The 17064-nt window shown below is 35.5% G+C and overlaps 1 long non-coding RNA gene across 1 annotated transcript; it reads left to right on the plus strand.

The window, feature by feature from the left end:
• The first annotated feature begins 12873 nt into the window (after nucleotides 1-12873).
• LOC127848797 (uncharacterized) lies at nucleotides 12874-16862 on the plus strand. Its single transcript, XR_008034777.1, has 3 exons — nucleotides 12874-12922; nucleotides 14246-14341; nucleotides 16029-16862. It is a non-coding gene; the product is annotated as an uncharacterized LOC127848797 (long non-coding RNA).
• The last annotated feature ends 202 nt before the right edge of the window (nucleotides 16863-17064 follow it).

Below are 17064 nucleotides of genomic sequence, written 5' to 3' on the forward strand. Positions count from 1 at the left end.
ATAGCTGTGTAATCTTCCTTGTAGATGTTTGTAGACACTTGGCAATATACGTATTCCTGAATAGACTGATGCGATTTCTTAACAATGATTATGAATGCCAATGATTTATCAGTGCTTTATTTAGATAACCTCATAGGAACAATCTTAATGAGTATCTTAATATGAACCTGAGCAGTGAGACCTTTGTTCAAAGATGCAGTGGAAGAGCATTCTCCGGCAACACGTGACAAATGCGACCAGAGAAGCCAGGTTCTCGATAATATGCATGCACAGACCTGGGTTCGTATTCCAGAAGAATCTTAAATTAAATTTTATTCTTATCCTTAAATTGAGAAATGTTCGTAAGTGTTTCATTTCATATTGCAATAGATTGGCATCAAGATATACATTTAAATAACATCATTATGCCAATGTTAATTTAGGAATACCCAAAAAACATGTGTTTCCTTATTTAGTAAAGAAATACAAAACATTGTAATTTTGAACTTAAGTGAAATTATTTAAGAAATCACTTAAGATGTTTCTGGAATACCACCCCTGGTTTATTCAAGATAATGCCGAAGAACGGTAACTAATATGTATCTTATGCAATCTCGGAATCCCATCCAGAGTGCTGCCTAGAAAAAAAAATCCGTAATTAGAGCGGTAGTATCAAGTTTATACGCGGTACAGTGTCACAAGTGCTTAACATGGTGTGCCAATATCGTAGAACGCTTAATTCCTTCTGCCCGTGTAGTAATCCCAAAATTCCACTCATGATTGCACTGGCCATTCAAATGTGACGGGTAGACTTCCCATTACAATGGTGAAACTTGCCGCTTGAACAACAAGCAGGCCTATACGTGTACAAGCGTTCCTCACGTAGGCGCGTCAAACTTTGCAATGCTGAAAACCCTGTATCGTGGGTTAAAGGAATGCTCTTAAAATATAACAAACTTGCTTGTCACCGAGATCATCAATACTAAAGAGAATGTATTATAGAATTTCATTTTCGGAACTTGATTACCAGTCTGTGTCTTATGTTGCGATCAATACGCTATCACTAAATTAACAGTAAACATAAGTTATTCTAGAATTTCGTTTTCGTACATAGAAAACCAGACTGTTTTCGCATATGTTTTGATCAGCATTTGTTTGATAATACAAGTGGATGTGCGTATCCTCTAATTGCCTTGTATATTGGTGCACTATGATATTATATATTCAATGTTTATACCATATGAATACTGTTTTCATTGACCTCTATGAGATTTATTTCCATAAACAATATCAATTCGATTTAATTGTATACATATAAATAATATTTCAAACACATGTGTACATAAGTTTACTTTTGTATAATGTCGATTTTACATCGTTTGTTCGCTGACGAAGAGTAATAAATAAATTATATTAAACTTTGTATACATATTATGCTTATGGTTTCTGATAACTATTGTAAACCTGTATCTGATTATTTATTCAGCTCGTCATGTATTTGGAGTAGATAACGTTATATAGGTTAACTAGGAGTATGGGGAGACCACTGTGAGGGATGATAGAAAACTTTCAAAAGAGTTTGCACTCCTTGTAAATTAACAGAAAACAGCTCCGCTTTGAACCTGTCACAATATGTGATTAATTTGCCAACTTTTGTCAAGGCGTGTTACAACAAATTAAACAAAGCTCGATGAATGTTTCAAGATAAATGCACATGTAAATACCTTGAACGGAACAAGAGCGCTTTAAAACATATCGATACTAAAAATAATGATACTTATACGAATAATATTAATATTAATAACAATAATATAAATCATAATACCAACAAATAATAATAATAATAATATTATTATTATTAATACTTCTGCTACGTACTACTACTACTACTAATAATAATATTATTTATAATAATAATAATAAGAAGAATAATAAGAATAAACAACAACTAATACTAATAATAATAATAATAATAATAATACGACTTATAATAATAATAATAATAATTCGAACATAACGTTGAATTATTTATGAATGAAATGTTTCGCTTTTCTGACGGCATACTTCTAAGCTTCCTACCCACAGCCAGTACATAAGCTGTTTAATAATAGTTTAATTGAGTAAATATACATTATTGTGATCACGGACGCCTAAGGATAATAAATCATTTAGAAGCGTTTTTCATTCATTAAAACTGCATGTGAACTCATCCATCCACTGCTCGCACAGCATCTTCTGTCATAAAACGTCATCACCAATCACTGCGGTCAAAGTTTTCAATTTCTTCTCGTATATAGATTATCGTAATTTGCGGTGGCCTGTAATTTTACAAACTTTACACAAGAATAGTTCCTTTCGCTGATGACGCTCTTCTGTATTAGTATAAATACTAATAGGCACACTTTTCAGTCATATGCAATTAAACTATAAAGTGGAAACAGAGTTTGCATATAGCCGTGTTATGCTAATGTTACCAACGTAAGGGTTACAACAAAAGGTACCAAACTCTTATTGAGTTTTAATCCAGTAGTTAGTCAATTGTCTTCAAACCTGTCTTCAAACCTGCACAATACAAATTAATTGTGTGTGTGTGTGTGTGTGTATTTGTTCTGTCCGTCTTAAGTGCATGTTTACTTGTGTAATAGTGTTGTTGATCATCGTGTTGGTAAATGATTAATTGATCATCGTGTTGATTAATGATTAAAATGGTTCAAGTGTAACCTGTCTACCGTTCCTTCGGGATATATATATAATGGCTTTTCCTCGGGCTTTGCTTAGCCGTGTGATTTGATAAACAAATAATATAATTTGCCTCTATACAAGCCGGTTCCGTATGCCCTGTGCGACTTGGATTGATTTGATCACTTGGGTTGGCACGGGTCGACTTGGGTCGACTCGGGTTGACTTGGGTCGACTTGGGTTGACTTTGGTCGACTTGGGTCGACTTGGGTTGACTTGGGTCGACTTGGGTCGACTTGGGTTGACTTGGTTCGACTTGGGTCGACTCGGGTTGACTTGTTTCGACTTGGGTCAACTTGGGTTGACTTGGGTCAACTTGGGTTGACTTAGGTGTCTTGGGTTGGCTTGGGTCGACTTGGGTTGACTTGGGTCGACTTGGGTCGTCTTGGGTTGACTTGGGTCAACTTGGGTTGACTTAGGTGCCTTGGGTTGGCTTGGGTCGACTTGGGTCGACTTGGGTTGACTTGGGTCGACTTGGGTCGACTTGGGTCGACTTCGGTCGACTTGGGTCGACTTGGGTCGACTTGGGTCGACTTGGGTCGACTTGGGTTGACTTGGGTGTCTTGGGTTGGCTTGGGTCGACTTGGGTTGACTTGGGTCGACTTCGGTCGACTTGGGTCGACTTGGGTCGACTTGGGGTGTCTTGGGTTGACTTGGGTCAACGATGGATGACTTGAGTCAACTTGGGTTGACTTGGGTCGTCTTGGGTTGACTTGAGTCGACTTGGGTCGACTTGCACTTATACCAAAAGAGTCTGCAGTATCTCCCCTCTGCGTTACGCAAGGAAGACAATCAATGTCCTCCCTCTGCGTTATGCAAGGAAGACAATCGGCCAGTGTTGTACAAGCGACAATCAGTAGCTTGACAGACTCAGGCTTACCTACGAGACCAGACTCGTGCACCGTCTTATATCACCAATGAAAACCTGTGACCCGGACAAAAGTATGAGTCTCTATTGAAGCTACCCAGCAAGATATGGTGTAATGCGCAAAGTTGCTTGGGTCACTTCTACTCAAAAGGCATCCAAAGTCCCAGATAATTCCAATGGTATAAGGTCTCTAATTAATGCAACGTATTTAACGATGTGCTCTGATCGGCAATCGAACGCAGACTGACTGCTCCCGTGTGTGTTTCAGAGTTTATTTACAGGTCCTACTGGCCTCTTCACGAGGTTACGGTAGCCCGACCTGCCCCTGTGACCTCTCAGGGGAAAAAGATTAATTTTAGAGTCAAAGTAGGTCAAATTTACCCCGGTTTCCCGGGTATTCGCCAAATACTTTAATTTTTAAAAGAGTTCATTGCACGTTGGCCAATGAGACCTTAAGTGCTATCTACCTAAAGGTGGTGATGAGGAGCGGATCCCGCCGAGTGTCCCGCACATTACTTATGTACAAGACACTCAACGCGACCCACATCCCAACACCACCCCGTAGGGCCCGGAACACACACACGTATGACTGCCTGACTGCTCCCAGTAGAGCAGCGCTTTATATACTGATATATCACGTGACCCGCTTGCTAAAGACATCACCCTACTATTTCATTTCATGTAAACAAAACCCTACCGTTTCAAACAGTAATTGTATAATACTGTGGCTATATTATGAAATACATATTGTGCATCTTAATAACCGACTTGTATTATTTAATCATCAAACTATGTACATAAAAATACAATGATCAATCCAAAATACACACGCTATTTGCGTGGAACTTACCGAATAGTCGAATGCTTTCCCGCGGGAAATGTATTTTCGTTTTGGTGTAAATAATAGGAAAGAACTCAAAGAATAATGAACCTAAGGGATAAAGTACCGGCGAAAATCATCACACAAGTACAATTTGTTTAACACGGTCGTTTGGTCCGTTATGTAATAAGTAATTAAAATACATACATAACACATTTTAAAAATCAGTCTGAACATAACCGAATTCTCGAATGACATGCTGGAGTTCAATGCATGTGCCAAATAATAAATTAAAAACTTTTGGGAACATAATCACAGCCTATTTTATCATTAAAAAAAAATATTTTGATGTTATGTACAGTCGTGTTTAACATGAGTCTAAACAATTTACTTTCGTGGAAACGCTATTATTTCTCAATTTTCGTAACAGTGAACCATGATGTGTTTAAAACCACTGTTATCGTCTGACAAACCACCGGGAAGCTTTAAGTAGAACCATAGTCGCGTGTTTGTTTTCGTTATTCTTACTTTAACCGGTAACACTCTGTATAAATTTGTGAAGTCAAGACATCAATCGACATACTTCAGCATTTTACAAAACTCTACTTGAATCCCTTTCTATGCAATAAAGTTAATCTCATTAATACATTCGTTATCACTTTATATATGTTAATATTAAGATCATACAAACATGAATTAACCCAATAATATTACATCTTTTAATGCATCGTATCGGTGAAAACCATGCCTTAATGAAACTACATAATATGATAATAAGCGCCTCAATTGATCACATGTTCAGTCAGGTCTTCGTATTGGTATAGGATTGTTTGAATAATTATTTTTAGAGACATTAACTATGTAAATAAGATGCATATTGACATATGTCGTATTTTTATTGCTGAAATGGTTACGTTGCTTCGATATCGGTATAAAATTAATAGTGTTTGTTTTTTAACAGACATTTGTTTTCGTTTCCCTATATAACTTAAAAAGTACTATCTTTAAAGTTTAACCATTGGTTTTTGCGAACATAAAATGAAAACAATGTCGACTTGCGTGAATTTATAATAAAGGTGTGGCAAAAACATAAATTACATTAATTTTGTTTCCACAAACCACGCCATCACAATTGCAAAGTTTTGGTCGATTACAACTTTGCTTTGTTATTTGTTTTAATATTTCATTGTAAAATAGGAATATGCAAAATACCTGCAAAAATCGTCTCAAAATCTTGTTTGCTGTTAAATTAACACATATAATATGTCCGAATGTAGCGAAACTTATCCCAAATTAAATATTTAAATCAGAGAATATGATCAAAATTATCAAAAACATATTCAAATAAAACTCAACTTAAAATAAAACAAAAACGGTTCGAATGGTTTATGATAGTATAACATATTATGATAGGTTGGGTAAGTGGAAAAAAACTAGTTTTTAACCCTGATGTGTTAAGTCAGATGATAATTTCTAAGCATTTAAAAGTGACGCTAGATTGCAATTTCAAGAAATTGTCCAGCAAAGGTAGGGTAAACAAAATGCATACACAAATTAAAATTTGCATACATATATGTTGTTAGTAGAGCTAATTACGCAACACATAATTCAAACCGATAACGTTAATTTTTAAGTAAAAGCTTTTAGATATTCAGCATATATGATCCATAAGCCCCAGTTAAAAGACTATGACATGTTTTGCACAAGCCGAAACATTGTATTTGAAAATTGAAAAAGCAGCTTTGTCTAGTCTCACACTTTTAAGAATAGTCGGACATAAGATTGTTATCAGATGCCCATTTGTCGCAAAACTGTTCATCGTCTGATTACCTATGACAAACTTAAGGGACAGATTCTATGTTTTATATAGACAAACATTTTATTTTACTGGATTTTTAAAAGAGGAATTAGTATTGCTTGAACACGTTTGAAATCTGATCAGTTATTTACAATTTACAGTTTATACGCACATAAACAAATCATGTAAAACAATTACGAAAATTTCGAAATAGCTGTCGAAATAAAACGTGTAGCTAAACTCAGGGTTTCTACTCGTTGAAACGTAAAACGCAACCGTCTATCGACGTGCTCACGTTTATAATACACGGTGCCTGTATCACGTGACTTTTTCGGATCTGTGTTGGGAGAATAAAGCGCGACCCAGTTAAATATTTCACCTTTTTTAATGGGATAAAGTGGAGAGCCCGCTCATTCGTAAGAGTGTTCTATAGGTATCATGATCTTTTTAAACAAATAAGTATTTTTTCAGTAACGTGCAAACGCGCGTTTGAACGGTTAGACAAATGTCGGATCAGTGTGGGGACTTCATATTACAAACGCGCGGTTGCACTTTACTAAAAAAATACTTATTTGTTTAGAAGATCATGACACCTATAGAAAACTCTCACGAAAGAGCGGGCTCTCCACTTTATCACATTGAAATGGTGAAGTATTTAAAAAGACAACATTTGAAATGTTAACTGGGTCGCGCTTTATTCTCCCAACACAGATCTTAAAACGTCACTTGGTATAGGCACCGTGTTAATAGCTCGTTCAACTTTATAGCGTTTTTAACTTAAGATTTGAATTAACGTGCGGCAGTTTTCTACGCCGTTTTACAGCCCAACTTTCAGAGGAATGGGTTGGGGTCCGTCTGTCCTTCCGTCCAGGCATCCTTCCGAATTTCTGCTACTTACTCAAACAACAAACACATAAACTACATGTACTTGTATATAATTAGTACATCAAGAACATGTCTTTTTTGAAGATAATGCTGAAAACACATTTTTGGGAAGCATAAGAAGATTAGATGGCAATACTTTTGTGGCAGCACATTTCAACATCATGGTCAATGCCTCAGACATCAAGACACTTTTCGACACTAACTGGTTAAAAGACAAAGTAAGAAAAAAAGTATATATCAGTTGATTATTTATAAGCAATGATGGCATTTACATAATTTTAGCTTCCCAGAACTCTAACCTGAAGTGTTTATAACCACCTGATTATAATGCATAATACCTGATGTAACTGATTATAAAATTAGTCATTGTTGATTAACCTTTGATGGCAGGTTTATTTGTACATATAAAGAATAAATGTACTTTTTTTAGGTTGTTTACATCTACTTCCGAATTATTCATGCTTCTTGCTCATGGATCTCCGTTGTCGACCCAATGTTTATCACTGCCCTAAACGAGGGGAGATCATCAGCTGCCAAAATGTTCCTGACACCACAGCACCTCCAAGCTAACCAAGTTCTAATACCTTGTGTTTAGAAGGCCACTGGACATTGATCGAATGTGATATTTTTGTGCTTACCTGTTCTCAGATAGGCCATTTTATATTTATAAACATCAGCCCAATTATATTCAAAAAGTAAATAATTCCACCTTCAGTTAGTGTTTATTTTGTTATGAATTTTAATGATGCTTTTTATAGGAATACTTTTCAGCAGAGTTAAACTGTTTTAACTGATGTCCCAAATGTTCTTATTATTTCCGCCATCGTTGAAGGGATATAAAATTGGCATCGGACTTTTGTCAGTTATTCCATCTGTAGCTATATTGTTCAAGAGGTAGGCATTCACATATCAATATGAACTTGATTATTAAATGTAATTTTTCTCTAGACTACAATATGTGCTTTTTTAGCCAGTACCCAATAAGTCTGGTTGGGCACTATTACTTTTGTATGACTTTAAGGTGCAATAACGCTTATGTTTATTGAATGGTTTGTTTAAAAATATAAATTTGCTTATTGCCATGTTCACTTTATCAATTCCAATCTTCCATGCTTATTAACATTTCAATGTAATAGCCTAATTTGAGCTTGTATTGTTCCATATTTTTCTTCAGGTGCTTGACGTTGCCAGCAAGACTATGACGTTAGTTGAGTCCGGAAATGCTAGAGATAGTGGCATGACCTGGGTGAGGGAAATATTTCACATACTTTTAATGTAGATAATACTGACTACTGTCAGTTTGGTTGTTGGTATACCCGGCAAAGGAGTTTAGATCATTAAAACTAAGTGTTGGTTGGTCCGTAGGTTGGATTGTTGGTCCGTCCATTTTAATATGTGCAAGTCTGTTGAGCATACTATTTGTACCTTTTGCATGAGATTAAACATAATTCTGTATATATTATAAGTCATCACCATTAAATGTATATGACTTTTCATGCCTGGAGATCCTCAAGTTGAATGAGCTATTTGTTGTCGAATGTTGCTTTTTTCCACGGAGGCATCAAATGCACTAAGATTGAATTAAAAATTAAAATAAATTTTTAATATGAAATCAAAATGTACAAGACACCCTTTTATTCCCATTGATCCACATGTTCCATATGTGTAGGCGCTTTATTGGAACCATTTTTATGGAAAAAGCATAACATGTTTTTATCTTGTGGAGCAAACTATTTTTGCCATTTCTCAAGAGATTGAATGTAATAAAATGTATGTCATCTCAATGAACTGTATATGCTTATGATTTATTTCTATGCACAGGGATTCATATGTTCATCAAGTATGTACCTTTGAATTTAACCATGGGAATGGTTTCTATGCATGTCATTGTGACAAATTGGTGACAAAAAATGATAATAGCTTAAGTTCAGGAACATATCCTGGCTGGCCTTGAATGTTATGGTACATGATGGGGTTTCAATATATATAAGCACAATTAATCAGGACATCAGACAAGCTGGGAGCATATGATTCACACCATAGAGTTGAGACATGATATTATTTGTATGCCCCCGAAGGAGGGCATATAGTGATTGGACTGTCCGTCTATCTGTCTTTCCGCCACACTTTGCATTTAGGTTTCGAAAACTGAACATAACTAAAGATATAACCTTCATATTTGGTATGAATGTGTATATGGACAATGCCTTTCCATACGCACACATTTTTTTACCCCTGTGACCTTGACCTTAGGGTTGGCATCAAGGTTTCGAAATCTGTATATAGGTTTCGAAAAATACTAATAACTTCTTTGTCCCTTGAGATATAACCTTCATATTTGGTATGCATGTGCATATGGACAAGGCCTTTCGGTACACAACATTTAGACCCCTGTGACCTTGACCTTGAACTTAGGGTCCGCGTTTAGGTTTCAAAATCTGCATTTAGGTTTAGAAAATTGCTCATATCTTATATGTCCCTTGAGATGTAACCTTCATATTTGGTATGCATTTGTATATGGACAAAGCCTTTCCATACGCTCAAAAATTTTGACACCTGTGACCTTGACATTGAACTAAGGATCCTGGTTAGGTTTCGAAATCTGTGTTTAGGTCTTAAAAAATGCTCATAACTTTTATCAAAGCGTTAGTAGTGGGCATATGTCATCCTATGGTGACAACTCTTGTTTGAGATAATTAAGATATGTATGCATAGATATGATGACATTCAAGGGTGTTGTGGTTAAGAGAAGGGCAGGGTTAACATAACATGTAATAGTTCAGTAAACTAATTTCTCGTGTTGTCAGGCATTGATGGATGTTGTAATTATTAGTATGATAAGCATCACACTCATAAACCATAACCCATTTCATGACGAGTCACAATACACGGCTTCAATTTGGTTGACATTATAAGCATATTAAGTATCAATAGGATCTAGGTAACAACATAACAAGATAATTTCACAAAAAACTGGAGCATGTCTTTGTCAATCATTGATTGATTTAAATAACCTTGTAGAATATGATTTGTCATATAAAAGAACCGGGTCCCTTGGTTTAAGATGAAGATCACAATCTCGTCCTACAATTTTGTCAGGGTCTACACATGACAGTGGCTCTCGTTGTTTTTCCTTTATTTATTCTTATAAAATTGAATACTAGTTACACATGGGCATGGCTGTTCTTAGGTAGCAGGTCACATTTGTTCATATAACTCTTCCTAGATTTAATATTCCCTGTTATTGGTTGTGTTATATTTTAGAATATCCCAATAATTCTTGTATAGACCAGTTGATTGTTATTGTTTACATTCGGGACTTTTCGCGCATGCGCACTGCCTGGTTGGCAAAAAGATCAACCTCCTGTATGGAAAACCATGGCGAGCATCGATAGAAGTTGCTATTTTGAGCATTATTTTACGTTAATAGAGGCGGATAGACAACGTTATCTACAAAAATTGACGGTAGATGGACATCTTATCAAAGATCCATACACGATTTCATCCGAATGTTCGCAAGAAAACTGTTGTCAGTGGCTGAATGTCCAGTACGGTGATGTGTGGAACTACCTCGTACATACACCAGGGCAATATACACAAGAAGCCATGGAATCATACAAATCTCTGGACGGATACAATTATTTTGTATCAGGACACGTGCAGAAAATACTTTACCACGACGTTCCCGAAACCTCTGTGTGTATTCTGACTGCCAAAGTTGTACCCTCACAGAAAGTAAACGACAAGAAGCAGTGGCACCATCGCTGACTTCTTGTGAAGAAGCAAACTGGCCACATAGTTGCTGCTCATTGCACATGCAAAGCATGGTAAATTGTGTTTCTGTAATCTTATGATGTGCTGTTTTATCACATCAAACGTATTTCTTTGACATTTATATAAAATTGCACATTAGTGAATTAATAAGTAAATGTAGTACATGTACATTCAGTAGAGAAACGAATTGCACCATATGGAGTTATCCCAACTAAAAATTTGACAGTGTTGTGGTGTTTGTAATTCGACCACGTTTTCGCTCTAGCATCGAGGTTAGACGGTCTTTGAATAAAAACCTCGCTACAGTCAATGATAACTCTACATCTGCTGTACTTCCTTCTTAACGACTTTTGCATGTTCTTCGCAACTTTCTCTTTTGACGGCCATTTAATCATAAATCGTACACTCTGTGCTAATATTGGTATGCACTGAGACAAGATTTTTGACACCTGTGTAGGGCATATGTGAAATCTGTAACTTAGGTCACTGTTTGTCAGATTCAGTCTTAGTTTCATCAGCACCAGCAGTAGTTGGTCACCAGCGGATACCTTGCCAATCTGTTTTAAGAAGACTGCAACAAGACTCAAGATATAAAAGAAGGCAGCCATGGTGGGCAGTCCTATGTAGGCCTTAACATGGCCACTTGTCAAATTTCTATAAGTTAACTTGCCAGCATCAATTTGTTCCTTTAAATCTGACATTTTCATCTTGAAGGCGTTGGTACTCCTTCTGAACGCCAATGTAGTCATGTTGCAGTTCTTCAAACTTCAGTACAAGCGGATCCGGATCTGTGCCTACAACAACAAAAAATTCCAATGAAGAAATTGGTTTATATCATGCGGTCATAGATTCCAGGAATTTTAGTTCAAAATTTAGCTTTCATTTTGATTGTAATATATAAAAGTTATATGCATGTAACATGAATAACTGATGGAATGAAAGTTTAAGCTACTATGCTACCAAATGGCTTTGAAATAAGTTAAATTCATATCTGATGCATTAAAATAACAGTGTCATAATACAACGAAATCATACCTGCTTCACTGTAAGTGGGCAAGCCACCTCCTAACGCCAGCAGGGTGAAGGCTGCTTCATCTCTTGATGTCTTATCGCACGCCAGTTCTTCACTTAATGATTCTACTGAACAAGCGCCTTCTTCTGTTACTGGTTTAAGTGGCATTCGTCGTCTCAGACTTCGCTCAAATCTCTCTACGCGCTTTGGAGTGGTGATTCTGGCTGGAGTAAAGCTGAATACTGAGGGTACATAATCTGGATGATCAGGTAGTGGGGATGGCTTGCCTGAAAAAAACACACACTCTTTATGCACTATTCTTAAACTAAAATGGACCTGAAAGGGATTATTAATACTATTGTAAGTAAATATAGAAAAATAATCTAACCTTTAAACAACCTTATTTATTACGATAGGAATTCGACAAAAAAATTGCAGAAAATACGGAAAAATTAATAACATATTTTTCCGATATATGATAACTGCAGATACGTGTATCAATTACATTTTTTTGATACAAACTATTAAAACAATGGTATGAAATCAAGGAATAAACTAATTTGATGTGACTTACCTCCAACAAAGTGTAAACTGCAAATACTATCGTGTTTTGTAGGCAGCCATAATGCATTGCTATCGTTCAATGTGGTTCGTTTTATCGAAATTAACCATTTTTGGAGTCTGTCTTCTTCTTTTGGGAATCTAAAAAATGAAACATCAATCCCTCGCTGAAATCTCTCTGTGCAGCCTGGTGCACTGCAACTTACAGGCATGGTGGTATTTGTTTACAAATTCACGTCTTTTCGCACCGATTCCTATAGTAATATGGTTTGTTTTGCCAACCAGTGGGCGGAGTCTAATTTTAGCAGGTGCGCATGACGTCGCCCGTCAACTGGTCTATTGGCAATTTTGGTGTCATTTAAATATAACTAGACATTTTATAAACACGTTTTTAAAACCTTTTATATTATAAATTTATTACATTTCAGTCATTTTTAAGAGTCCATGGACGAAATGCCTCACAGTTGGACTTTACAACATAGCAAGGTATGATAGCCTATCAAGACAAAACCTTTATCTACCGTTTTCTTATTAATATCTATAAGGTCTAACTGTATATCTTAAATTGAAACATTTGCAGACCTGACCACAAAGTTATATGTGATCACTTAAGTCAATAATGTATTGTTAAGTCAAGATGTACCTTTTGAATACAGTCAACCTTGGTATTAGAGACTACACAAGGGAGTAACCAAATTTGGTCTTTTGATGAAATTGCCCTTAAAAAAGACCATTCTGGAAAAAAATGTAATCATCATCAGTATCAAAATCATAGACAGATTCTGTGACTAGGCTATCTTGTTTAACATTCAAATAACATAAAATCAATTAGGTGTTAAACATATAATTACCTTGCGGTTTTATAACTAGTAATTATCGAACAAAACATTGTTTATATCTAGTAATAATTTAACAAAAGACTGGTGCCTTTTTTGACGTTAAATGTGTTTGAAAAATTGTGTAAACACAACTTTTTGCCATTTGTTGGAAATGTACAGAAAGTTGGTATATCAAAACTACAAGGACTTGCGGAAAGCCAAGATACATTTATTCTTTGTTTCATCACACGTTTAGCACGTTGATTAATAGACAAAGAAAGCCAATTGTATTGGCGAGAAAGTGTTATTTTAAGGCTTCTTGACATGAAGCAGCTTTCCTTTGATTGAATCAAACTAACAATAAATCAGCGCTAAAATTTTTAAATTTGACCTAGTAAAAATGCTCAGGGTGAAATTCAAAGCATAAGCATGCTTAATTCAAGGGGTCCCATCCACAATATAGAACGTACACGAAGACCGTATTTTAAGTCAAATTTCTATCAATAGTTTGTAGTGATCTGTTGCAGATTTAATTTCCAATGTATGTTACTGTTTTGTATATGGCTATTGTGAAACTGTGTGAGCAGTTCTATAAGTGGCAGTTTCTACCTATTGCTACAAAGAAGATTGAGCTATTCTGGAAAAACCAAAGACATCTGTCCCTTGTCTGTCTTTCCAAAGACACACAATTTCTTCATAAAAAAGGAATATTTTCACTGTTGAGGTTTATCATCAATATTTAAATAAACTGTTTCTTAGCTGTAATAAAATTGATGTTTTTTAAAAGATTGGTGTAAATCAATAAAGTGTTTAGATTCTAAAGCAACAAGAAAGGCAAAAAAGCGAGCATAAAACTACTCGTCACTCATGAAAATATGTTCTGTGTGACCACATGATTATACAATTTTTACACCAATATCAATGAATATGATCTCTGTTTTTGCTTTCCTTATTAGAAGTTAACATAACAATAAATGCTAATTGTCGTAAGGAGGTGACCAAGCAGACAAATGGTTACGACTGTGAAGTCCATATGTGCCAAAATGCTGCGGATGTTGCGTATGCCTTGCCGTTTTCATGTTCTACGGTATGTCTAAACAACATTTAATTTAATTCATTAAAACAAACAAAGTTACCTAAATATATTCCTCTCCAGATTGCTTAACCATTCCACTTAGCTTTTACTTTAGACATTTGGTAAAATCTATTTCTCAGGTATTCAATTAAACAACCAAAAAAAAATTGCCCGATCGAACATTTGTTAAATAATAACCCATAACTTGAATTGGCATTTATTACTTATTATTATTAATTTCCCCATGATATATACAAAACTCCTTGACATAAAGCATGCAAGTTGTAATGTTTACTATTAAGTGAAGGCTGTTTATTCAGAAGTCAAAGGTAACAGGGTCTCATAAAAAGAAATTTAATCGGTGCATTTAATCATCAGTTGTTTCAAGTAGTTATTTAAATTGCTGTTAATGCCTATGACAAGCTCCATTTAGCAGACTTTCAATTGTGATCCAACATGGTGTTAAGAAAACAACAGATCCATCAATTATCATCTCACATAGTGATTTTTCGCTTGCTTCTTTATAGTACATGTAGGGGATTGAAGCCAAAAAAATATAAGAGAGGTATTTTGCCTTATATGCTATCCATCAATAATAAACCCAGACCTAGTGTTATATATAGCGGATGCAAATTCTGTCTAAAAAAGGCCCTTTTGAATTGCAAGTTGACATTTTTATTATCTGGAGTAGTAAAGGAGGTCTAAAGATAGCACCTGTCCAACCATACGATCCTGGAGTTTCTGTTTTCATTTTTTTTATATAATATTGTTGCCCAAACTTTCGCTGTTGAATCAACTTGATGTGAAGACAATTGTTAAGAAAAGAAAATTCATACTTTATTATGGCCATTTCTGGGTTTTCACTGAGAAATATGTATTATCCATCAATTGTTTTTACATGCTCCTCTTTAACTGCTCGCTGGATTTTGCTAAAACTTTAAACAGCTGTGGATTATATCCATTAGAAAGGCGTTGATAATGTTTGCAAACAATTCTTGCTGACTTATAGCCCCATGGACCTTTCACAGCAGAATAATGGCCCTTGTCTGTTCTTTCCATTACAAATATATTTATAAGCCCTACCTTATTTTGATTTTTGTACCGAACTCCCTTCTTGCCATATATATATATATATATGTCAATATTTCATAGCTGAATGACCTTAATGTTATTTTAAGAAAAATATTTTTTATGCAATAAAATCCAGCTGAATTATATTTAATTGTATTTGTTTTCTTTTAACACAATTGAATAAATGTATGGTACCCAACGTTTGCCAAGCTACGCTTCTTGTTTACCTCGTACTGTGTTATACAGCGTCCTTGAATTAATATTTTGCGAGAATGTAGCTGGAGCCTCATATAAATATACTATCCTCAATAGTAATGGTTTCTGGATCCTGCGATAACTTTAAAATTTCTTAATATTTTTTCATGAAACTCGGAACATGAATAGATGGCACTTTGGACATTATGCACGTCATTTCATTTTGTTCCTAGGTAAACATTCTGGTTGCTATGGCCACAAATAAAAAATATTCTGACAATGGTGGAATTTTTGACAATGGTGGAGCCGGTAGGGGACTTTTATTGCTTGGCAATAGTCTTGTTTTAACTGGCTTGTTAACATTACATGCTTTTATTGAAGTTAAATGGGAACTTAAAAAATGTGTAAGCTTTTATTTTGTTCTCTTTTCCAGAACAAGGTTCATGCCATCCGGAAGGCGATGACATTTGAGATACATACTGGAGCATTGATGCCCAGAGAATAATGCGAACAGTTTTGTAGATCACGCACTATTTTGACCATAGATCAAGTGATGACATATATTTGTTCAAACTGATTGAGACATTTTGATGCATGCTAAAAAATCATCAATATTATTTGTGTATCAAGGCAGAGACCTGTTGTTATACGTTATGCATTCATGTTTGCCTCAAAGGGTCTCCCTGTTGTGTTAAGTTTGTAAATATTTGTTTCTTGCCCAAACTCTGTTTAATTGGCCACTGAATTAAAAAAATCGTGTTTGTATTACTATGCTTTTTAAAGCCAGTAAAAAGGACGATATAATTATTGAGTGTCTTTACTGAACTTAATTTTTAGGTCACCTGAGCACAACGTGCTCATAGTGAGCTTTTGTGATCGCCTTTTGTCCGTCGTGTGTTGTGCGCCGTCAACATTTGCCGTGTTAACTAACTCTTTAGACGCCACATTTATTGTCCAATCTTCGTGAAATTTGGTGAGAAGATTGGTCTCAATGGAATCCCGTAAGAGTTCGAAAATGGTTACCTTTGCTTGAAAAACTTGGCTGCCAAGGGTCGGGGGATTTTTCCTTATAAGGCTTTAGTAAAATTTTGTTAACACTCTAGAGGCGACATTTATTGTCTGATCTTCATGGAACTTGGTCAGACGATCCATCCCAATAATATCTTAGACGAGTTTGGAAATGATGCTGTTTATTGAAAAACATGGCCGCCTTGGGGCGGGGAATTTTTTCTTATATGGCTATAGTAAAACCTTGTTAATACTCTTGAGGCCACATCTATTTGCGGATCTTAATGAAACTTGCTCAGAAGATTTTTTTTCCCAATGATATCTTGGATGACTTAGCTGCCAAGGACCGGGGCATTTCTCCTTATATGGCCATGGTAAAGCCTTTTTAACACTCCTGAAGCCACATTTATTGTCCAATCTTAATGAAACTTTGTCAGAAGATTCGTACCAATAATATATTG

The sequence above is a fragment of the Dreissena polymorpha genome, chromosome 10 (genome assembly GCF_020536995.1).
Source record: "Dreissena polymorpha isolate Duluth1 chromosome 10, UMN_Dpol_1.0, whole genome shotgun sequence".
NCBI lineage: Eukaryota > Metazoa > Mollusca > Bivalvia > Myida > Dreissenidae > Dreissena > Dreissena polymorpha.